Consider the following 25,969-nt stretch of genomic DNA (forward strand, 5'->3'; position numbering starts at 1 on the left):
ACATAAATTTTTGTGTGTTAGACAAATCTTTTCAATGTATTCAGAATTGTTTCTATTAGCTTTTTTTAAGTTAATTGTAGTCAGTGTTTTTCCCTCAACCCAGAAGACAAAGAAAATGCAAATTAAATACAGACAGTTTCATGTCCTTGTTAGAAGAGACGTAAATATGCTGACTGAAAATGACTACAGGAGACAGAATTCCATTTTCCCATTCAATTTACAGTGCCTCTTATTTATATACTAGTCAGTGTATCATTAAGTTTGGTCATGTGACCAAACCAACTTTTGTGAGGCGAAAAACTATGTTAGACAAGCAAATTAAAACAGTGCTAGTTTTTATTGTTTATCTGTTCATAATGGCTGACAAAGAGTTTATAGCTAGCGATTATATCTTTTAAAATCAATTCTGCCTCTTAAATACTCAATTGTTTGACTTAATATCTGCTACTAAATTTTAAAAGTATCCATTATCTTAAGGTATTTTCCATAGTCATTTCTCTTCAAAATCTAAATAATAGAAAAAAAACCCTCACATCATTTTATTATAAACGGGGAGCCAGATAATCTAAAATAACCATACATAAATATTAACCAAGCTAATTTTCAAAAAATCCATAGGGGAGAGTAGAACAAATAAGAAAGGGATATACTGACTACAGGTAACAGTTGAAACCTTTAAATTGAAAAAAATACACAAAAACTAGGTAAATAACAAATGACGCACAAAAGTTTACCATTTTTTGCACAAAATCTTCCACCTGTTACCAAAACATACAATACGCAGACTTCGTATACTCATTTTGAGAGCAAAACACAAATATAAGCCACACAACTTATCAGTAACCTGTAAGTTACACAATCCTATACAACAGGAGAAAAATTAAGCAAAAAATGTACTCTTGGGAAAATTTCTCCATAAAGTTTACATGACGTCACTGGGCCCCCGGAACATTCCCTAAACTTTGAGCCTTATCCAGACACACTTCCTAATGCTTCTTTCCTTTCCTCAAAAATAAAAAAGAGACTTGGGAATAAAATTGCCCAAGATGGCGAAACGCTTGTTGTTTAGAGGGCAGGGAAAAAAATGGAGGATATTGTAATATACACAAAGGGATAAATTTCAACAACTCGGCCAAGGACTGCAGCTGCTTCCCTCTTTATAAGGAAGCAACAGACAAAAGATAAATACAGAGGGAGAAAGAAAAGAAGAGAACATCTCCCAAACAACAGACCCAGCTCTGACTCTTCAAACACTTCCTTCCCCTTCCCAAATCCCAATTCTGGGGTTCGTGAAACTACTTAAAGGGGAGGGAGCCGCGAAAGAGAACGGGGGCGGGGGGGAGGGGTAACGAGAAGATTAAAAGAGGGAAGCAGAGGAGTTGGGAGCTGGCGGTCGTTCCCGGGGAAGAACTGCTAAAAGATGAGACCAAGGCACAGACCTTACTGTATGAGAAGCAATGCTCCTCAAACCTTCTGCGTCCTGACATAGACCTTCCCAGGTATCCAGATCTTTTCCCAATCCCACCTGCCCCACCCCCACCCCCGCTCATCTTCAGTAAACTCAGAGCCTCCAGCTACACACGGGAGAGCTAGAGGCCCGAGCCGGGGAGTGGGGGTGGCAGACGCAGCTAATCAGTCCGAGAGGGAAGAGGGGGCGGAGGCAAAAAAGGGCAGCAGGAGGCGGACGGGGGTGGGGGGTGATCCAGAAACTACCCCGGCAGGGAGTGGGGGAGCAGCGGATATTCCGGGGTAGGAACGGCCATCGCAACGCTGACAGAGGTGGTTTTTTTAAGAAGCAAAACTGTTGGCCGCGACCGAGCGCTGGAAGCCGAAGGGGAAGAGGAAGGAGACGCGAAGCCAAGGCGGCCGGCACAAAGGCGGCGGACTCGCGGCGGCAGCGCCTGCCCGGCCGGGAGCACACCCCGCGGCCCTACTCAAGCGAAGTCCCGCACCGGCTTCTAGGAATAAAGTTTACGTTCTCCTGATGCCGCACCCCCCACCTCCCACCCAGGACGGCACATCTCCGCGGCCTCCTCCCCCAAACTCCACTCGGGACCCCGAGAACCACCCCAGCCTTCCGGCCACCACAACAAAGAGCCGCACCGACCGGCGAGGGTAAACAGCGGCGGAGGGCGAGAGGGCGGCGGGGCGAGCGCCTCCACGCAGCAACTCCGGAGTCCCCCGCTTGCCCGAGCGCAGTTTCTCCGCTGCTGTTTCCACCAGCTTTGTAACACTGGGAATTTACATCCTCACCCGCACCCCTCACGCCCGAGGATTTTAAACTCACCTTTACTTTCGAACTGAGAGTTGCGGTAGATGGGATTTTTGCCTTTTCCCCAGATGGTTGAAGGTTAAGATTTTTGGAAACCCCACCACCTCCTTATTTCTATTATTATTTCTGCAAGAAAAGTAGAAAGAGAGTTGTAGTGGAGGTGAGATTTGTGATCGGGAAAGCCCTCGACTCCCTCCTTCTCCGTCTTCCGCCTCTCTCTCTCTGATTAGTTCCTATCCAGCAGCAGATTGAAGCAGGAGATGATTCTTCTCAAGGTTTGTTCAGCAGCTTCACTTCTAGGCGAAGGCTTCATGAACCAAGTGACGTCAACCAACAAGGCTTCTCTCTCTCTCCTCTCTCTAACAATGAAAGTTGCTGTTAACAAGGGAAAAAAAGAGAGAGAATTGTTTATACCATTTCAGTTCCAATAATAAATGACCTATCAGCTCCTAAAGGAGCTAAGGGAGGGGGTTGCTGCTTCTTTCCAAGAATACTGTAGCTTTGAGTTTGCACCGTTCCTTGTCCCAGGAAAAAGTTAAGCAACTTAAAATGTTTTGTTTTGCTTTTAAAGAAGACAGGACAGAAAATGGGACTTAAAACTTAGTTTTTTAAAAACAAAAGCTACAGAGTAGGGAGCATAGGTCAACTACCATCTCCACCTAAACTTTTTTTTGTTCCTAAACTCAGAATTCTACAAACCAAATAAATTAATATGCCGAGATTTCGCGGATGTTAAAACTCAAAAAGCAGGATGCAAGATGGTCCCGGGGTAAAATTCTACTGCCTTTCTACGAACAAGTTAAACTGGCTGTGATGTTTACGCACTAAGTTAAAATAAAATTTAAATAAAAGACGTTAAAATAGTCAATTGTTTTAAAGTTACATGCACACACTGTAAAAGTTAATCTCGATAGCTTTTTTTCCAGTTTCTGAGAGGTTAGAAAAAAGCATAGCAAATTGTAGGCACTGAACACTTTTTAAAAATCAAGTTATGAGTAAGACTGGTAGCCCTCTGCTCCTTTAAACTACACACGCAGTCATATGCTATGTGTCTATCCCCAGAATCTCTTCCAACTCTGTTTTTACCCTTCCACTCCCCCAACCCCATTCCCAAATCCTGCAACCAATCAAGTTAAACTAAAGATACAATAATCTTTAGTTATTGGTAGTAATGGGTGCCCCATTCCCTCCCGCACCCCATCCTATAGATTCCTAAAAAAAAAACCAATTTTTTTTGAAAGCCTTAATCTTGATAACACTTTATTAGCCAAGAAGATACGTTTTTTTTTTTTTTTATAAGTTCGCTGAGGTACCGTTTTTTCCCTCCAGAACACAAGAAACTCTCAAAGTTCATATAACTAAATATTGCCTAATTTAATTTTCAGGATGAAGAGTAAGTAAAAATTAAGCTATCGGAGAATAATTTGATCATCTATGTATATTTTATACATTTGTGGATAGATGTATCTTAAAAGATGCTATTGTTTTATGTTTCCTCTTCAGCCACTGGCTGTGATTTTAATTGTGCTGGAGGATCTTCATTAGTATTAACACATGGGGAGATTTCACAAAGCTGCTTCATTAGGAAAAAAAAAAGCTTGGCAGACTAGGTCTTTTTGCATGCACTGAGAATGTCAGCCTTACCTCGGTCATTTGTAACATAATAAGTGCAAGTACAATGATTGCAATGCAGGAGCTCTGGGGGAAGGGCAGAAATACTGCCTGTCTAATAGGGATATCTGAAAAGAAGGCTGCTCATTACATAGTAAAATGTATGCTAAAAATTAGTGAAGATGATGTCTCAGGAGACTGATGCTAAATAAATTAATGTGCTGATATGTTTTTAATTATTATTTTTGTAGTAGTTTATTTCATTCTCAGGATTCACATTGAGCAGCAAAGCTGTGCTAGCACTTATTGATTTTTTTTCCCTGCCACATTCCCGGAATACAGATTTTAATCATTTCACTACACCACACTCAGTAATTTCATTAAAAAGTGGAATCTTCCATCCCCAGAAAAGCATTTAATTTCAATGACATACAATTTCTCTTTAAGCAGCAAACTGTCTCTACAGTAAAAACTGGCCTAAGGTTCAAATGCATAATTTAATCCTGAGTTTTCCATGCTCTGCATTCCTTTCAAGCTATAATTTGAGTAACTACCTAATAACTGTAATAAGGACAATAATTTCCTTATAATATATTATTAACTCATATTTAATTAACTCGGAGGCCAAGCTCTGTACATGTGTGACTGGGTCAACAGTTCTATAATCTCAAAATTTACTAATAATGTTCCAGAAGAAAAATATAGATTAAAATATAAGTATGAATGCACTTAGTATCTAAGACTTCTATCCCAAGTCACATACAAAAAAGTTAATGCATTGTTCTATAATGGTGGTCATTAAATAAATAATATTTTTAAGTATGTGTAACTAAAAAATGGAATTCAGTGATATTTCTATGTGTAAAGTATTGAATATTAATATTTTAACAATCTATTACTGACACTTTACCTAATCATTAGCATTACTGTTGAAAATATTTAATTTTGAAAAGATAAGGAAAGTGTGCTAGATTCAAGTTATCTTGATTTTCATAAAGAATTCTCCCAAAATATACTTTGCTTGAAATAAAGTTAAGTGGCACATTGTAACTTGAATAATTAAGAATACATCCTTTACTTAAATATTTCAAACAATATACTGCAAAGCATGGTTCAATTTTTGGTGACAATAATATTTTGAAAATTGGCATTGCAGATGCCACACTGGTTTCCCAAACAGTGGTTTCATAAGGATATGTAATTTATATTGCCTGGATTTTAGAAAAGAAAGCTGTGAAAAAAAAAATTTTAAGTAATAAAATTCATTAATTTAAATTGTGGAAATATGTCTAATCAACAGAAAAAACAGAATATATGTAATGAAAGTGATTACTATATAAAAACTCAAATCATTCCCCTGAGTAATTTTAGAATCATAATTCAAAAATTTTTATAAGAATATGTATATGCAGTTTCAAGCTGGAGCCACATACAACGCAGAGTTTTCTTTTACTTGATTGTACAAGGAAGTAACTTACAACAAAATAATCTTATCAAAAGGTTGGAAAAAAGGAGAAAAGGGGTGACAGTGAAAACCTTGATTTTAATGTCTTTTAAAAACATTTTAAAACATTTTTATTATGAAGGGCTCGTTATATACTTCAGGAAATATCTGTGACATTCTCAATGATGAAGTTATGTGGAAATCAATAATTAACAAAATAGTTGGTAAACGACTGACAGATATCTCAAATTCATAAATATTTCTCTATTTCAGTAAAACTCAATAAAAACTTTAATTTTATATTAAAATATATGTTTAAAATTACTTAATATTATTTGGTAATTCAGATATACTATTCAATTTAATCTGTACTTTTAAACTGATTCTTCTTAAAAAAGAAATGATGTCCTAGAAATTTTAAACTGAATTACTCCAAGTATTTGATACCTTCTTACTAAGAAATTGTGCTTAAATTATTTTAAAAATATGATTCCTTCCCTTTTTTCATGTTATCATACTTGATCTTTTCAGAGATTATAACATAATCATACAGTTGAGGGCGAAAACTTCAGATAAAATAATTGCTATAGTTATAAAATAACTTAACTCCCAACAACACTTAGTCTTCTACCCAAGATCATCATCTATATTAGTACTGCATCATGTACATAATTGTGAAAGAATTTAATGATCAAGCAGATCTTTTCCAATTTTAGTGAATAATTAACTCTGAAATTCTATATCTATTTACCCATCCCACAGACTAATTATGCCACCAATATGGACTAAATTGTTGCACTTTCTTCTATAAAGCAGCATCTGTTTTTAGGACAAAGACAGAACTTCTTAAATAGGTAGATATAGAGAGAGAGTTGGATGGCTATCTAATTTACTACTGTGGGTATTGTAGATGGTTTCTCAAAGAGTAAGGAATTGCCATGTACAGAGAATGAAGTCTAAGAAGGCTGACTACAAAGAAAAACAAACGAGAGATCTCAACAGTATAACAAGCTGGCCACTGTTATATCTTGTTTCTGTTTCAGTCACTACAGACTAATGAAGCTTTATTTGTTTTCATGCATTGAACAAACATTTGAGTGCTTGCTATATGCTACGTGCTATGCTAGAGGCTGGAAAAACATGAAAAGCTCACATTTTGGTTGATGTGGAAAGTGTGGAATTCCTGGGAGATTAGAGACTCATATAAATCACATTATAAAGATACAAATAATAAAGTTTTGTGAGAATAAAGAGGATAAGGCAACTAATTCTCACTGGGAGACTAGAAAAGGCTTTATCAAAGAGATGCCATTTGAATTGCATCTTATATACTGAGAGCTTACCAGGCAAAGAAGTTCAGGGTGGGAGGTGGTCTTCTAAATGAAAGAAACAATAAGTGTAAATATGCAGAGATACTAGATCTGGTGTCTATCCACTAGTGAGAAATTCTGTATGCGGGAATATTCAGTATGGGGAAGGATAGAGATAAAGGGATGATAGGGATGTCATGACCAAGATGAAGGCTGGGACCTGAGAGTAAAAGGCCTAAGTACCATGGTAAAGTGGTTGAATTTATCCTAAGAGCCAACAAAGGCTAGCAAAGGAGTGGTATGATGAACCTTGTTTTAAGGGAACAATAACTGTATAGGCAGTGCAAATGATAGACTGCAGCATGAAGGGATTGCTTAACAGTCCATAAGAATGATGGTAAGAGACAGTGGCGTTGGAGATTTACAGCCAGATATTTCTGAGGTAAAATTTCAGTTTGGTGACTAACTGAAAATAGAATTAAGGAAGAGGAAGGAGTGAAAGAGGACTAGAGAAATTTCTGGCTTATAGTAGATGGTGGAGTCATTAACTATGGGCCAGAATACATAAGGGAAAACAAATCATAAAGTAGTCTGGAATTAAAACCTGGCTATGATGCTTTATAGGCCTCTTTTAAAAATAGGATTATCAGAATCAACTGTAGAGATTGTTTTAAATATCTAGAATTGTCCCCAGTGTCCAGAATTCACTATGTGAATTTAAATGTCCCTAACGTCCAGAATTCACTATGTCTGGGTGGGGGTCAAGTATTTCTTTTCCTCTTTAACTCTAAAGGTGCTTCTGATAAACATCCCTGATTAAGAACACGGCTGTAAGCATAAATTTGTTATAAAATTCAGTTGGAAAAAGAAACAAGAAAAACACAGGAAATCTTGAAAAAGAGAGCTTTGCCGGGGGTGGAGGGGACAATCATAACAGATACTAAAGCATTATAAAACCTTTAAAACTTAATAGTTAACACTGGCACATGCATCAAAAAACAATAAAACATAATAGAAAAATGAGAAATTGACCCAAGTACATATGGAAATTTAGTATAGATAAAAGCTGTATCTCAAAACAGTGAGGAAGAGATGGAGTTTTTGATAATTGGTGTTCAAGGCCACGCATGGTAGCTCATGCCTGTAATCCCAGCACTTTGGGAGGCCAAGGTGGGAGGACTGTTTGAGGTCAGGACCAGCCTGGGCAACACAACTAGATCCTGTCTCTACAAAAAAAATTAAAATTAGCTAGGTGCTGGGCGCGGTGGCTCACACCTGTAATCCCAGCACTTTGGGAGGCCAAGGCAGGCGGATCACCTGAGGTCAGGAGTTGAGACCAGCCTGACTAACATGGAGAAACCCCATCTCTATCAAACATTACAAAATTAGCCAGGCGTGGTGGCACATGCCTGTAATCCCAGCTACATGGAAGGCTGAGGCAGGAGAACTGCTTGAACCCGGGAGGAGGAGGTTGCAGTGACCCGAGATCATGCCATTGCACTCCAACCTGGGCAACAAAAGCAAAACTCCATCTCAAAAAAAAAAAAAAAAAATTAAGCATGGTAGTGCATGCCTGTAGTCCCAGCTACCAAGGAGGCCAAGGCAGAAGGATCACTTGAGTCCAAGAGGTCAAGACTGAAGTAAGTCATGATTGTGTCACTGCACTCCAGCCTGGGCAACAGAGTGAGCACTGTCTAAAAACAAAGTGGTGTTCAAATAAGTGGGTATTCATAAGGAAAAGGATAAACTTGGATCTGTTCCAAAAATAAAACTGAAAAAGATCAGATATTTGAACATGAAGAATTGAACCTATACAAATACTAGAAAAAATTGTGGGAGGATTCCCCAATAATTAGAGAGTAAAGAAAACTTTCCCAGCAATGGTCAAAACCAGATGCAATAAAGGGAAATATTGGTAAATCTTACTACATAAAATAGCTTTTCTATAACCAAAACCAAAACACTACAAGCAAACTATAAAGACAAATGACAAACTGTAAAGAAATACTTGCAACTTATATGAGACAGTTGAATAACCTTATATGTAAAGCCTGCCTAGAAACAGAGAAGAAAAAGGCTAACAACCTGATAGCAAAATGACTAGAGAGATAAGCAGCCATTTTAGAGAAAAAGAAATGGGGCCGGGTACAGTGGCTCATGCCTGCAATGCCAGCACTTTGAGAGGTTGAGGCAGGCAGATAATTGAAGACCAGCCTAGCCAACACGGTGAGACTGTCTCTACAAAAAATACAAAAAGTAGTGGGGCATGGTGGTGTGTCCATCTTCCCAGCTATTCGAAGCCTGGGAGGTCCAGGCTGCAGCAAGCCATGATCAAACCACTGGACTCCAGCTAGGGTGATAGAGTGAGATCCTGTCTCAAAAAAAAAAAAAAAAGAAGAAAGAAAGGAAGAGAAGGAGGAAAGGAAAGAAAGGAAGAAAGAGGAAAGAAAAGAAAGGAAGAGGGAAGGGAAGAGAACGGAAGGAAGAGGGGAGGGAGAGGGGAGAGGGAAGGAAAGGGAGGGAAAGGGAAAGAAAAAGATGAAGGAAGGAAGGAGAGAGGAAAGGAGGAAGGAAAAGGAAAGAAGAGAGAAAGAGAGAAAGAGCAAGAACATGCACGAGAGAGTGAGCTGGGTGCAGTGGCATACACCTGTAGTTGCAGGTACTTGGGAGGTTAACTTAAAAAGATCACTTGAGCCTAGGTGTCTGAAGTTGTAGTGCACTATAATTAACCACTGCATTACAGCCTGGGCAACATGCAAGACCCTGTCTCAGAAAAAAAAAAAGACATACACACAAAAGAAATGCCCAAGGGCATTTAAGGGGAACAAATTCCCCTTAAATGAAAACATTCGTAACCTTGCTTATAGTAAGAGAAATGCACATTAAGAATTACTGAGATGCCGGGCATGATGGCTCATGCCTGTAATCCCAGCACTTTGGGAGGCCGAGGCGGGCGGATCACCTGAGGTCGGGAGTTCGAGACCAGCCTGACTAACATGGAGAAACCCTCTCTCTACTAAAAATACAAAATTAACCAGGCATGGTGGCACATGCCTGTAATCCCAGCTACTAAGGAGGCTGAGGCAGGAAATTCGCTTGAACCTGGGAGGTGGAGGTTGCAGTGAGCCAAGATCGTGCCATTGCACTCCAGCCTGGGCAACAAGAGCAAAACTCCGTCTCAAAAAAAAAAAAAAAAAAGAATTACTGAGATACTATTTCTCATCCTTCAGATGCCCAAAAGTCCAAGTTTTACAAAACAAGCTGTTAGTGAGTGAGGCTCCTGCAGAAAAAAAGGGGCAGTTTTTTGTTTCTTTTTTTTTCTTCTTCTTTTTGGAGTACAAAATGGAAAAACCCCAGCAAGGGAGAATTTGGCAGTATGTAACAAAGTTACATACATGTTTATTTTATTTTTGCTAGCAAATTTCACTTCTAAGAATCTGACCAACACTGACAAAAATATGAAAATAGGTATATATACGGGAAGTTATTCATTGAAGCACTGTTACAGCAAAAACCTGGAAATAATCCAAATTATGTGTCATAATGAAATGGTTGAATTAATTATGGTACATTCACACAGTGGAGTACTATGCAATTTTTTAAAAGGCGTGAGGCGGAGCCCAGCAAGCTAAGATCCAATGGCTTGAAATTCTCGCTGCCAGCACAGCAGTCTGAAGTCAACCTGGGACACTTGAGCTTGGTGGGGTGAGGGGCGTCCGCCATTGATGAGACTTGAGTGGGTGCTTTTACCCTCACAGTGTAAACAAAGTTGCTGGGAGGTTTGAACTGGGTGGAGCCCACCACAGCTCAGCAAGGCCTCTGTGGCCAGACTGCCTCTCTAGATTTATCCTCGCTGGGCAAGGCATCTCTGAAAAAAAGGCAGCAGCCCCAGTCAGGGTCTTATAGATATAACCCCCAACTCCCTGGGACACAGCACCCGGGGGCAGGGGCGGCTGTGGGCACAGCTTCAGAAGTAAACGTCCCTGCCTCAGCAGCGGATATCCCAGCACAGCGTTTGAGCTCTGCTAAGGGTCAGACTGCCTCCTCAAGTGGGTCCCTGACCCCTGTGCCTCCTGATGGGGAGACACCTCCCAGTAGGGGCTGACAGACACCTCAAATAGGAGAGGTCTGGCTGGCATCTGGAAGGTGCCCCTCTGGGACGAAGCTTCCAGAGGAAGGAACAGGCAGCAATCTTTGCTGTTTGCAGCCTCCGCTGGTGAGACCCAGGCAAACAGGGTCTGGTGTGGATCTCCAGCAAACTCCAGCAGAGGGACCTGACTGTTAGAAGGAAAACTAACAAACAGAAAGGAATAGCATCAACATGAATAAAAAGGACATCCACTCAGAGACCCCATCCAAAGGTCACCAACATGAAGCACCAAAGGTAGATAAATCCATGAAGATGGGTAGAAACCAGCCCAAAAAGGCTAAAAATTCCGAAAACAGAATGCCTCTTCTCCTCCAAAGGACCACAACTCCTCGCCAGCAAGGGAACAAAACTGGATGGAGAATGAGTTTGACTAACTGACAGAAGTACGCTTCAGAAGGTGGGTAATAACAAACTCCTCCTCCAAGCTAAAGGAGCATGTTCTAACCCAATGCAAGGAAGCTAAGAATCTTGAAAAAAGGTTACAGGAACTGCTAACTAGAATAACCAGTTTAGAGAAGAACGTAAATGATCTGATGGAAATGAAAAACACAGCACGAGAATGTCGTGAAGCATACACAAGTATCAATAGCTGAATTGATCAAGCGGAAGAAAGGACATCAGAGATTGAATAGCAACTTAATAAAATAAAGCGAGAAGACAAGATTAGAGAAAAAAGAATGAAAAGGAATTAACAAAGCCTCCAAGAAATATGGGACTATGTGAAAAGACCAAACCTACATTTCACTGGTGTGCCTGAAAATGACAGAGAGAATAGAACCAAGTTGGAAAACACTCCCCAGGATATTATCCAGGAGAACTTCCCGAACCTAGCAAGACAGGCCAACATTCAAATTCAGGAAATACAGAGCACAACCCAAAGATACTCCTTGAGAAGAACAACCCCAAGACACATAATCGTCAGATTCACCAAGGTTGAAATGAAGGAAAAAATGTTAAGGGCAGCCAGAGAGAAAGGTCAGGTTACTCACAAAGAGAAGCCCATCAGACTAAGAGTGGATCTCTCTGCAGAAACCCTACAAGCCAGAAGAGAGTAGGGGCCAATACTCAACATTCTTTTTTTTTTTTTTTTTTTTTGAGATGGAGTCTTGCTGTGTCTCCCAGGCTGGAGTGCAGTGGCGTGATCTCGGCTCACTGCAAGCTCCGCCTCCCGGGTTCACGCCATTCTCCCGCCTCAGCCTCCCAAGTAGCTGAGACTACAGGTGCCCGCCACCACGCCCGGCTAGTTTTTTGTATTTTTAGTAGAGACGGGGTTTCACCATGTTAGCCAGGATAGTCTCGATCTCCTGACCTCGTGATCCACCCGCCTCGGCCTCCCAAAGTGCTGGGATTACAGGCTTGAGCCACCGCGCCCGGCCTCAACATTCTTAAAGAAAAGAATTTTCTACCCAGAATTTCATATCCCGCCAAACTGAGCTTCATAAGCGAAGGAGAAATAAATCTTTTACAGACAAGCAAATGCTGAGAGATTTTGTTACCACCAGGCCTGCCTTACAAGAGCTCCTGAAGGAAGCACTAAACATGGAAAGGAATAACTGCTACCAGCCACTGCAAAAACATGCCAAATTGTAAAGGCCTTTGACACTATGAAGAAACTGCATCAACTAACAGGCAAAATAACCAGATAGCATCATAATGACAGGCTCAAATTCACATGTAATACAAACCTTAAATGTAAACAGGCTAAATACCCCAATTAAAAGACACAGACTGGCAAAATGGGTAGAGTCAACACCCATTGGTGTGCTGTATTCAGGAGACCCATCTCACATGCAAAGACACACATACTCAAAAATAAAGGGATGGAGGAATATTTACCAAGCAAATGGAAAGCAAAAAAAGCAAGTGGTTGCAATTCTACTCTCTGAGAAAACAGACTTTAAACCAACAAAGATCAAAAGAGACAAAGAAGGCCATTACATAATAGTAAAGGGATCAATACAACAAGAGGAGCTAACTATCCTAAATATATATACACCCAATACAGGAGCACCCAGATTCATAAAGCAAGTTCTTAGAGACCTACAAAGAGACTTAGACTCCCACACAATAATAGTGGGAGACTTTAACACCCCACTGTCAATATTAGATAGATCAACAAGACAGATAATTAAGAATATTCAGGACTTGAACTCAGCTCTGGGCCGAGCGGATCTAATAAACATCTACATAACTCTCCACCCCAAATCAACAGAATATACATTCTTCTCAGCACCATGTCACACTTATTCTAAAATTGACCACATAAGAAGTAAAACACTCCTCAGCAAATACAAAAGAATGGAAATAATAACAAACACTCTCTGACCACGGTGCAATCAAATGAGAATTCATGATTAAGAAACTCACTCAAAACCACACAACTGTGTCCCTGGGACACAGCACCTGGGGGAAGGGGCGGCTGTGGGCACATTGAACAACCTGCTCCTGAATGACTGAACAACCTGGGTAAATAACAAAATTAAGGCAGAAATAAAGATATTCTTTGAAACTAATGAGAACAAAGACACAACATACCAGAATCTCTGGGACGCATTTAAAGCAGTGTGGAGGGAAATTTATAGCACCAAATGCCCACAAGAGAAAGGAGGAAAGATCTAAAATTGACACTCTAACATCACAATTAAAAGAACTAGAGAAGCAAGAGGAAACAAATTCAAAAGCTAGCAGAAGATAAGAAATAATTAAGACCAGAACAGAACCAAAGGAGATAGAGACATGAAAAACCCTTCAAAAAATCAGTGAATCCAGGAGTTGGTTTTTTGAAAAGATCAAAAATAGACCACTTGCCAGACTAATAAAGAAGAAAAGAGACAAGAATCAAATAGACACAATAAAAAATGATAAAATGGATGTCACCACGGATCCCGTAGAAATACAAACTACCATCAGATCACACTATAAACACCTCTATGCAAATAAACTAGAAAATCTAGAAGAAATGGATAATTTCATAGACACATATACCCTCCCAAGTCTAAACAAGGAAGAAGTTGAATCCCTGAATAGACCAATAACAAGTTTTGAAATTGAGGCAGTAATTAATAGCCTACCACACAAAAAAAGTCCAGGACCAGATGGATTCACAGCTGAATTCTACCAGAGGTACAAAGAGGAACTGGTACCATTCCTTCTGAAACTATTCCAAAGAACAGAAAAAGAGGGAATCCTCCCTCTTTTTATGAGGCCTGCATCGTCCTGATACCAAAACCTGGCAGACACACAACAAAAACAGAAAATTTCAGGCCAATATCCTTGATGAACATCAATGTGAAAATCCTCAATAAAAAACTGGCAAACCAAATCCAGCAGCACATCAAAAAGTTTATCCACCACGACCAAGTCAGATTCAACCCTGGGATCCAAGGCTGGTTTAACATATGCAAATCAATAAACGTAATCCATCACATAAACAGAACCAATGACAAAAACAACATGATCATCTCAACAGATGCAGAAAAATCCTTTGATAAAATGCAAAACTCCTACATGCTAAAAACTCTCAATGAACTACGTTGTTAATGAAACATATCTCAAAATAGTAAGAGCTATTTAAGACAAACCCACAATGAATATCATACTAAATGGGCAAAATATGGCAGCATTCCCTTTGAAAATTAGCACAAGACAAGGATGCCCCCTCTCACCACTCCTATAACATAGTACTGGAAGTTCTGGCCCGGGCAATCAGGCAAGAGAAAGAAATAAAGGGTATTCAAATAGGAAAAGAGGAAGTCAAATTGTCTCTGTTTGCAGATGACATGATTGTATATTTAGAAAACCTCATCTTCTCAGCCTAAAATCTCCTTAAGCTGATAAGCAACTTTAGCAAAGTCTCAGGATACAAAATCAATGCGCAAAAATCACAAGCATTCCTATACTCCAATAACAGACAGAGAGCCAAATCATGAGTGAACTCTCATTCACAATTGCTACGAAGAGAATACAATACCTAGGAATCCAACTAACAAGGGATGTGAAGGACCGCTTCAAGGAGAACTACAAACCACTGCTCAAGGAAATAAGAGGCGATACAAACAAATGGAAAAACATTCCATGCTCATGGATAGGAAGAGTCAATATTGTGAAAATGGCCATACTGCCCAAAGTAATTTATAGATTCAATGCCATCCCCATCAAGCTACCAGTGACTTTCTTCACAGAATTAGAAAAAACTACTTTAAATTTCATATGGAACCAAAAAAGAGCCCGCATGGCCAAGACAACCCAGGCAAAAAGAACAAAGCTGGAGGCATCATGCTACCTGACTTCAAACTGTACTACAAGGCTACAGTAACCAAAACAGCACAGTACTGGTACCAAAACAGATATATAGACCAATGGAACAGAACAGAGACCTGAGAAATAACACCACACATCTACAACCATCTGATCTTTGACAAACCTGACAAAAACAAGAAATGGGGAAAGGATTCCCTATTTAATAAATGGTGCTGGGAAAACTGGCTAGCCATATGCAGAAAACTGAAACTGGACCACTTCCTTACACCTTATACAAAAATTAACTCAAGATGGATTAAAGACTTAAATGTAAGACCTAAAACCATAAAAACCCCAGAAGAAAACCTAGGCAATACCATTCAGGACATAGGCAAGCGCAAAGACTTCATGACTAAAACACCAAAAGTAATTGCAACAAAAGCCAAAATTGAGAAATGGGATATAATTTAAAAAGAGCTTCTGCATAGCAAAAGAAACTATCATCAGAGTGAATAGGAAACATACAGAATGGGAGAAAATTTTTGCAATCTATCCATCTGACAAAGGGCTAATATCCAGAATCTACAAAGAACTTAAACAAATTTACAAGAAAAAAACAAATAACCCCATCAAAAAGTGGGGTGGGTGAAGGATATGAACAGGCACTTCTCAAAAGAACACATTTATGCAGCAAACAAACATATGAAAAAAAGCTCATCATCACTGGTCGTTAGAGAAATGCAAATCAAAATCACAATGAGCTACCACCTCATGCCAGTTGGAATGGAAATCATTAAAAAGTCAGGAAACAACAGATGGCTGGAGAGGATGTGGAGAAATAGGAATGCTTTTACACTGTTGATGGGAGTGTAAATTCGTTCAACCATTGTGGAAGACAGTGTGGCAACTCCTCAAGGACCTAGAACTAGAAATACCATTTGACCTAGCAATCCCATTAGTGTGTATATACCCGAAGGATTATAAATCATTCTACCATAAAGACACATGCACACATATGTTTATTGTGTCACTATTCACAATAGCAAAGACTTAGAACCAACCCAAATGCCCATCAATGATAGACTGGACAAAGAAAATGTGGAACACATACAACATGGAATACTATGTGGCCACAAAAAAGGATGAGTTCATGTCCTTTGCAGGGACATGGATGAAGCTGGAAACCATCATTCTCAGCAAACTAACACAACAACAGAAAACCAAACACTGACTGATCTCACTCATAAGTGGGAGCTGAGTGGGAGATGAGAAAACATGGACACAGCAAGGGGAATATCACACAATGGGGCCTGTTGGGGAGGGTGGGGGGCTAGGGGAGCGATAGCATTATGAGAAATACCTAATGTAGATGATGGGTTGATGAGTGCAGCGAACCACCATGGCATTTTTATACCTATGTAACAAACCTGCACATTCTGCACATGTACCCCACAACTTATAGTATAATAAAAAATAAAATATAAAGAAATAAAAATTAGAAAGCATGAGGGACATATACAGTATGAAGCACTTTACAGTGAATTCCAGTATTTATTGTTAAGTGAAGAAAGCAAGTTGGAGAAAAACGTAGTATAGTATGTCACCATTCATCTAAATATTTACTTATTTTTTAGTTGAAAGGATAAAACCTTAAAAAAAACATGGTTACCTAAAAGGAGGAAGAGAGCAGAGTAGTAAAAATAGAAACAGTACAGTATGTGGGTATCTCATAAAACCTGTATTGTAGATGTGAATTTGGGACCATATAAAGTCATTTACATTATTATAAAACAGAAAGAAAGTTAAAAAGCAGGCCAGGTGCAGTACCTTGCATCTGTAATCCCAGTGCTTTGGGAGGCCAAGGCAGGAGGATTGCTTGAGCCCAGGAGTTCAAGGCTGCAGTGGGCTATGCCCACACCACTAAAAGCCTGGGCAACAGAGTGAGATTGCATCTCACAAAAACCAAAAAAACAAAATACAATCCCATAAAAGTGAAACCCAAATAAATAAATGAACTTACTTGTATGTGAAGTTGGTGGCATAACCATAGAGAATTATTCCAAGTGACTTTAAAACACAACAGCTAAAAACACACTAATTTAACAGTATATAGTATTCAAAGCAACAAGACAAAACAGCAACTGAAATTATCAGGAACCATATTCTTAGGCTGTTATTGGTGGTGTTATTGTAACATTGTTGCACGCACAGTCTGAGAAAAAGCAAATGGCCAGGCCCAGTGGCTCATGGTGTGTAATCCCAACATTTTGAGAGGCCTAAGTAGGAGGATTGTTTGAGCCCAGGAGTTAGAGACCAGCCTGGGCAATGTGGTGAAACCCCAACTTTACAAACAATTTTAAATATTACCCGGGCATGGTGGTACACACTTGTAGTCCCAGGTACTCAGGAGGTTGAGGTGGAAGGACTGCTTGAGCCCAGGAGGTCAAAACTACAGTGAGTCATGATTGTGCCACTGCATTCCAGCCTGGGCAACAGAGCAAGGCCCTGTCAAAAAATAAATGAATAAATAAATAAAAAGAAAAGAATGAATACGCTGGTGTTTTTGGGAAATTAATTTTTGAGTTGCATAAAAACTCTGTGATGCTGAATTTAAAATGTATGTGTTAGAATGAACTCATTATATATTTTATACTTAAAAATACATATTTCTTACTTGCATACTGTAAATACCTAGAAACAGGGACCAGTGTATAGCAACGAGCACACACCCACAGTATACAGATTATGGTCTCTATACATCAACTGCCCCTAAAAAATGCCATGAAGCAATGGCTGACTCCACATTTGGGTCAAGAAATATTAAAAAATGAGCTTAGAATATCTGTCACACCAGTAAGCATGGAAATTATGAAAGATTATTGGTGTCATGTCAAAAGGACTTGGTAGCCAATTTGAAGGGTCCAATATGAGGTGGCTCCCATTGGCCAAAGATGAGACAATTTGAATGTTAACAATAACCCCAAAGTATCTGATACAATGTGATAATTACTCTAATATAAATATTCAAAGTAAAATGAGTACACAATTTACTCAGTAAGGAATGACTACTTTTTCTGGGTGGAGACAGGGGAAGGAGAATACATATTCTCAGTGTGTTAAAGAAGCCACCTGACAGTGATCAAACCATGTTTGCATCATAGGTTGTCCTCACATATTATCTTCAGCATTAAAATTCATAATAGTTTAGCCCTGCAGGACAGTTTCAAGCTATTCATGGTACTACCACACGCCATTTGGGAAAGCTCCCTGAAATCACTAAAATCGTCTTTTTTAGGGCCACGAGGAAATGTTATCTCATATCTGATTTTAAAAATTCATGACTACCTTCTCTCTTGACAGCCAGTATCTTTCAGGTTGGAAACCAGAGTTTTATATTCACTGCCTATTTATTTTCACTGTATTCTTTTTTTTTTTTTTTTTTTTTTTTTTTTAGGTAGAGTCTTACTCCGTCACCCAGGCGGGAGTGCAGTGGCATGATCTCGGCTCTGCTTCCCAGGTTTAAGCAATTCTTGTGCCTCAGCCTCCCGAGTAGCTGGAATTACAGGAACATACCACCATGTCCAGCTTATTTTTGTATATGTAGTAGAGATGAGGTTTTGGCATGTTGGCCAGTCTGGTTTTGAACTCCTGACCTCAGGTGATCCAACCACCTCGGGCTCCCAAAGTGCTGGGATTACAGGTGTGAGACACCGTGCCCAGCCATATTTTCACTGTATTCTAAAAAATACATACACAAGGACCAAAATTCAATAACGAGTACAATTTTCACTATTACCTTTAATAAGAGAAGCAATATCAGAGTTCACATTTATAGACAATTATGTTCTAGGAATAGCACAGTGTGAGAATATTCTAGCGCAATTTCTTTAACTAATGTAATGGTGATCTTTCTTGTTCCTTAGCTGCTGCTCTGTTAATACTGATCTCAACACATCATTTTTAGAAAACTTTTTTGACCCACAAAATAATCACAAGTCAATTTTTAAAAATCTCATCCCCTTTTTGCATGAATTTTCAATATGAAAGGAACAAGTTGTCAAGCACTTCCCCCCCATATGAACTGCATACAGATCAAAGATTTGCTCATACCCTTCACATAGAAAATCTGCATCCAACTGTAATGGTAATTATACATTAGCATGCACATGTTAGAATAACTGTGCTTTCATATTATATATTGTTAATATTATAATGTCCAAAAGTATCACGTGTATAAAGAGTTTTGACGAGTTGATTTTTGCCTTCAATATAGACAAAATATTATTTTGCTGCTGGTTTAATGAATTTACCAACTGTGTGGTTTTATGTCGGATTTTACTCTGAGGAGTGCAATACTGAATAACTTCCTTAGCTTTAGTTTCTTCTCCACCTTTGAAGACAAAAATACTAAAAAGCATTATTTTCTGCTTATTGTGGAAAGTGTTTACTGTTTTACCAGCAATGTTTACGGAAAATGTCACTGAGTTTTGTTTAAAAGATAGTCAATGACTTTAAAATATCCCTAACCTGAATGACTTAAAATTACTTTTTAAAACGTCTCTCTTTTTCCCTCCATATATTTAATGAAGAGACAATCCAAAGAGAGGCAAATTATCTTTGGAGAAACAAAACAAATGGCAGAAGTCACATGGCTACAAGGTGCTACAAACAGGACTTTTTCAAATAGCAAAGAAAAATGGCCATACCATGAGCAGTTTAGTGTGGCTACAGTCGAGGAATAGAAAGAAGACATGTCCGCTGGAATTGTGTGGCAACTTTAATGTGCAGCTTTGGGTAGAGGAATGGGATTCAGTTGTATGAGATTTTCTGGGAGGTTTACCCTATCTACTCAGAGAAGGGAACATACCTTGTTCTCACTGAGAGATAATCCTTGGAATTTAGATCATTCCCTCAATTCAAGAGTCCTGAAGCTTCTGCTTCTGCCAATAAATCAGTATTAATTCTTCACTTTTCAGCTTTTAGTCATCTCTTCTCAGCAGCTGTTTCTACTTTCACAGAGTAAGAGAAAGAAAAATGTAAAAAAAAAAAAAAAAAAAACCAGACCCCAAAACAAAAACTCCATGAATCTATTCCTCTACTATTTTAGGTATATTAATGATGTGTCTCAAGGTCACGGTTTTTTGAGAGCAGATGTGGCGCTGGGCGCCATACTATGCTTCAGGAAATTTCCTATTTCTTTCCTCGGCTATCATCTTTTGAAATGTATGATGAAATTCTATCCTGTTTGTTATTTCTGGTTGCTGCTGGTGAATAATTTGTTTCTTCTTTTTTTTCTTCTCTGGTTCTGCTATTCTACCCTTCCCCTTTTTAACATTGTTATAGTGCATATTTTTAGGTATCATAGGAGGACATTTCTGTAGCTTCTTTTTACCAGCTTTAAAAAGGAGTCTCTTTTCCTAATTGAAAAGATGCTTAATTGAAACCATGTGAATATCTAAAGCATTGTTTAGATAATAATACAAATGGCAAAGCTGATAATCAAGAGATATCTTACTCTTTAAAACATAAAGTCCCTGGCAACATAGGGAGACCCTGTTTCTATAAAAAATTTTTAAAATAGCCAGGTGTGGTGGCACATGCCTGCAGTCTCAGATACTAGGGAGGCTGAAGTGGGAGGATTACTTAAGCCTGGGAGGTCAAGGCAGCAGTGAACCATGTTCATACCACTGCACTCCAGCCTAGGTGACAGAACAAGACTCCATCTCAAACAAAATAAAACAAAACAAATACAAAAACATAACGTGGGTAACGGGGCAGAGCATGGTGGCAGAATAGAAGCTTACACTGCTCAACCCCCAAATGGAACACCAAATTTTAATAACTATCTGCACACAGAAAATCACCATCACAAAATCAAAAGTAAGGTGAGCAATCACAGTACCTGGCTTTAACTTCATATTCCTGAAAGAAGCATTGAGGAGGGCAGGAGAGATGGTCTTGAATTGCCACTGCCTCCCTGCTCCCAACTCCTGACTGTAGTTGTGCTGCATGGAGAGAAACTCTCACCACTGTGGGGAGGGAGAATGCAGCTCCTGGGAGACTTACGCTAAACTCAGTGATGCCCTGTCATAGCAGAGAACAAAGCTGTGCTGGGCTTAGCTGGCACCTCTGCACGGAGGGGGCTTTTGGACTACAGCATTTGGATCAGAACTAGACAGAGGGAAATCACTCATCGTGGTGGTCAGCACTTGAGTTTCTCGACAAGCCTCACCACTGTGGGCTGAAGTGCTCTGGGGTCCTAGGTAAACTTGAAAGACAGTCTAGGACACAAGGACTGCAATTCCTAGGCAAATCCTAATGCTAGGCTGGGCTTAGAGCCGGTGAACTATGGTGGCATGTGACCTAGGAAGATACTAGTTGGGGTGGCTATAGGAGTGCTTATGCCACCCCTCTCCCAATCCAGGCAGTCTAGCTTGTAGTAATGAAAGAGACCTCCCTCCTTTTGCTTAAGGAGAGCTAAGAGTAATAAAGAGGACTTGGTCTTGCATATTGGAAACCAGCTCAATCACAATAGGATAGGGCACTGGGCAGAGTTGTGAGGCCCCCACTCCAGGCACCAGCTTCCAGATGACATTTTTAGACATACAAAAGGAAATCCACTACCTTCAAGGGAAGGACCCAGTCCTGGGAAGATTCATCACCTGCTGACTAAACAGTCATTGGGCCCTGAATAACCAGCAGCAATACCTGGGGAGTACACACTGGGCCTCGGGCTCTGAGATGTACTGGCTTCAGGTGGGACCCAGCACATTCCCAGCTGTGGTGGCTACGGTGGCAGACTCCTTCTGTTTGAGAAAAGTAGAGGAAAAAGTAAAGGGGACTTTGTCTTGTAATCTTAGGTACCAGCTTGTACACAGTGGGGTAGAGCAACAAGCAGGCTCTAAGGGTCCCTACGTCCAGGCCTAGGCTCTTGAAAGAATTTCTGGACTTGCCCAGGGCCAGAGGGGAGCCCACTGTCCTGAGGGTGAGTCCCAGGCCTGGCAGCATTCACCACAAGCTGATAAAAGAGTCCTTGGGCTTGAACTGAACATCAGCTGTGGCCTGGCAGAACCCGCAAAGGACTAGTGTTGGTGCTGGCCACAAGGAGAAGCTCCTCTGCCTGTGGAAAGGAGAGGAAACACTGGGGAAGGCTTCTATATTGTGATTTGAGTGCTAGCTTAGCCACAGTAAAATAAAACATCAGGTAAATTGCTAAGGCTTTTTATTTTTATTTTTTTAGAGACCCTCTGTCACCTAGGCTGGAGTGCAGTGGCATGAACACAGCTCACTGCAGCCTCAACCTCCCAGGCTCAAGCAATTCTCCCACCTCAGCCTCTCAAGTAGCTGGGACTACAGGTGCCCACTACCATGCCAGAGGAATTTTTTTTCTATTTTTCTGTAGAGACAGGGTTTCACCATGTTGCCTACACTGGTCTTGAACTTGTGAGCTCAAGCAGTCCATCTACCTCAGCCTCCCAAATTGTTAGGATTACATGTGTGAGCCACCACACCTGACTGTAAATTTCTAAAGTTTTTGACTCCAATCACTGGCTCCCAGACAGCATCTCCGGGGACCTGGAGGAACTCGCCACCCTGAAGGAAAGCTCCTTGGGCAAGGCCCATTGTTGTGCTGGCTTTAGGTCTGACCCACTGCAGTAAGAGTAGTGGTGGCTACAAGGGCACTCGCATCACCATACCCCCAGTTCCAGGTGATTCAGCACACACAGAGAGAGACTCTGTTTGTTTGGAAGAAAGTAAGAAAAAAGAACAATTCTCTGTGTGGTAATCCAGAGAATTCTGGCTTTTATCTACGACCACCAAGGTGATACCTTAGGCATGAGTCCACAAAAACCACAGCATTATTGGGCTTGAGGCCCAAGTCCCTTTGAATACCTAGAAAGACTTCTCAAGAACGACAGGCACAAACAAGCCCAGACTGTGGAGACTACAATAAATACCTAACTCTTCAATGTCCAGACATTGATGAACATCTATAAGCATCAACATCATCTAGGAAAGCATGACCTCACCAAATGAACTAAATAGGAACAATCCTGGAAAAAAAGAGATATATGACCTTTCAGACAATGAATTCAGAATAGCTGTTGTGAGGAAACTTCAAAAAAATTCAAGATAACACAGAGTAGGCATTCAGAATTCTAACAGATAAGTTTAACGGAGAAATTGAAATAATTTAAAAGAATCAAGCAGAAATTCTAGAGTTGAAAATGCAGTTGACATGCTGAAGAATGCATCAGAGCTTTTTAATAGCAGACTTGATTAAGCAGAAAAAAAATGAGTGAGCTTGAAGACACGTTATTTAAAAATACAAAATCAGAGGAGACAAAAGAAAAAAATAAAAATACAATGAGGTATGCCTACAAGATCTAGAAAATAGCATCAAAAGGGCAAATCTAAGAGTTACTGGCCTTAAAGAGGAGGTAGAGAGAGATAGGGGTAGAAACTTTATTCATAGGGATATCAAAAAAATTTCCAAACTTAAAGACATCAACATTCAAGTACAAGAAGGTTACAGAACACCAAGCAGATTTAATCCAAAGAAGACTATCTCAAGAAATTTAGTAATCAAACTCCCAAAGGTCAAGAATAAATAAAAGATTCTAACAGCAGCAAGATAAAAAAAAATAAACAGCATACAATGGAGCTCCAATATGTCTGGCAGCAGACTTTTCAATGGAAACTTATAGGCCAGGAGAGAGTAGCATAACATATTTAAAGTGCTGGGAAAACACACACACACACACACACACACACACACACACACACACACACCACACAAAGCAAAAAACACTTTTACCCTAGCATACTATATCCAGCAAAAATATTCTTCAAATCAAGAAGGACAAATAAAGATGTTCCCAGACAAACAAAAGCTGAGGGCTTTCATCAAGACCAGACTTGTCCTACAAGAAATCTTAAAGGGATTTCCTCAATCTGAAAGAAAAGGACATTAATAAGCAAGAAGAAATCGTCTGAAGTTAAAAAACACTGGTAATGGTAAGCACATTTAAAAAACCCAGGATAGTATAACACTGTAATTTTGGTATGTAAATTACTCTTAAGTAGAAAGACTAAATGATAAACAGTCAAAAATAATAACTACAAGAACGTTTCTAGACATAGACAGTTACAATGAAACAAGGAGAAACCATAAAAAGTTAAAAAGCAGGGAGATGAACTTAAAGTATATTGCTTTATTAGTTTTCTCTCTCATATTTGTTTATGCAAGCAGTGTTAAGTTGTCATCAGTTTAAAATAGTGGGTTGTAAGGTAGTATTTGCAAGTTTCATAGTACTCTAAAATCAAAAAACAAACAATGGATGCACACAAAATAAAAATAAATTAAATCGTACCACTAGAAAAAAATCAAATTAACTAAAAGGAAGACAGGAAGGAAGGAGAGAAGGAGGAGAAGACCACAAAACAAATAAACAAACAAACCAGAAAACAAGTAGCAAAGTGGTAGGAGTTAGTCCCTACTTATCAATAATAACACAAATATAAATAGACTAAACTCTCCAATCAGAAGACACAGAGTAGGTGAATGGATTAAAAAAAATAAGACCCAGTGATTTGTTGCCTATAGGAAACACACTTCACCCATAAAGATACACATAGACTGAAAATAAAGGGATGGAAAAACACATTCATTTGGTGCCAATGGAAACCAAAAAAAGCAGGAATAGCTATATTGACATAGACTATCGGGGGAACCCACCCCCGATAGTTAACGTGGGTTCTTTTCTATTTCCCTAAGCATCTCCGCTGGTTTGAGAAACAAAGGGAAAGAGAACAAAAGAGAGAAATTTTAAAGCTGGGTGTCTGGGGGAGACATCACATATCGGCAAGTTCCGTGATGCTCTCTGAGCCATAAAACCAGCAAGTTTTTATTAGCGATTTTCAAAACAGGAGGGAGTGCACGAATAGGGTGTGGATCACAGACATCACATGATTCACAAGGTAATAGAATATCACAAAGCAAGTGGAGGCAGGGCAAGATCACGACCACAGGATGGAGTTAAATTAAAATTGCTAATGAAGTTTTGGGCACGCATTATCATTGATAACATCTTATCAGGAGACAGGGTTTGAGAGCAGACAACCTGTCTGACCAAAATTTATTAGGTGGGAATTTCCTCATCCTAATAAGCCTGTGAGCGCTACAAGAGACCGGGGCTTATTTCATCCCTTTGGCTTTGACGGTAAAAGACAGCCGCCTCCAAAGGGGCCGTTCATAGACCTACCCTCAGGGCACATTCTCTTTCTCAGGGATGTTCCTTGCTGAGAAAAAGAATTCAGCAATATTTCTCCTATTTGCTTTTGAAAGAAGAGAAATATGGCTCTCTTCCATCCAGCTCACCGGCAGTCAGAGTTTAAAGTCTTATTTCCCTTGTTCCCTGAACATTGCTGTTATCCTGTTCTTTTTTCAAGGTGCCCAGATTTCATATTGTTCAAACACACATGCTCTACAAACAATTTGTGCAGTTAACGCAATCATCACAGGGTCCTGAGGCAACATATATCCTCCTCAGCTTACGAAGATGATGGGATTAAGAGATTAAAGAAAAGACAGGCATAGGAAATCACAAGGGAATTGATTGGAGAAGTGATAAGTGTCCATGAAATCTTCACAATTTATGTTCAGAGACTGCAGTAAAGACAGATGTAAGAAATTATAAAAATATTAATTTGGGGAACTAATAAATGTCCATGAAATCTTCATAATTTATGTTCTCCTGCCATGGCTTCAGCCGGTCCCTCCGTTCGGGGTCCCTGATTTCCCCGCAACAATAGACAAAATAGATTTCAAAACAAAAACTGTAAGAAGAGATACAGAAGTTCATTACATAATCAGAAAGGTTCATTCAGCAAAGGATATAATAATTCTAAATACATATATACCCAACAATGGAGCAGCCAGA

At 39.6% G+C, this 25,969-nt stretch overlaps 1 protein-coding gene and 1 long non-coding RNA gene across 30 annotated transcripts in view; one reads left to right on the forward strand and one right to left on the reverse strand.

The window, feature by feature from the left end:
* The window catches only part of LOC105493186 (bromodomain adjacent to zinc finger domain 2B), a 412,599-nt gene that overhangs the window by 313,783 nt on the left and 72,847 nt on the right, over positions 1–25,969 (reverse strand). For 21 of the 29 annotated variants that reach the window (XM_071072837.1, XM_011760686.3, XM_011760678.3 and 18 more), the window contains exons 4-5: positions 19,894–20,035; positions 2,288–2,647 (exon numbers count right to left, since the gene is read on the reverse strand). The gene's annotated coding sequence lies outside the window, so the exon portion shown is untranslated. Of the gene's footprint in view, positions 1–1,439; positions 1,799–2,287; positions 2,648–19,893; positions 20,036–25,969 lie in introns of those variants that run through there. The other 8 variants (XM_071072832.1, XM_024796394.2, XM_011760670.3 and 5 more) reach the window with 3 other exon arrangements.
* LOC105493189 (uncharacterized) lies at positions 1,343–3,998 on the forward strand. Its single transcript, XR_011609802.1, has 2 exons — positions 1,343–1,499; positions 1,794–3,998. It is a non-coding gene; the product is annotated as an uncharacterized lncRNA (long non-coding RNA).

Source organism: Macaca nemestrina, chromosome 11 (genome assembly GCF_043159975.1).
Source record: "Macaca nemestrina isolate mMacNem1 chromosome 11, mMacNem.hap1, whole genome shotgun sequence".
NCBI classification, from domain to species: domain Eukaryota; kingdom Metazoa; phylum Chordata; class Mammalia; order Primates; family Cercopithecidae; genus Macaca; species Macaca nemestrina.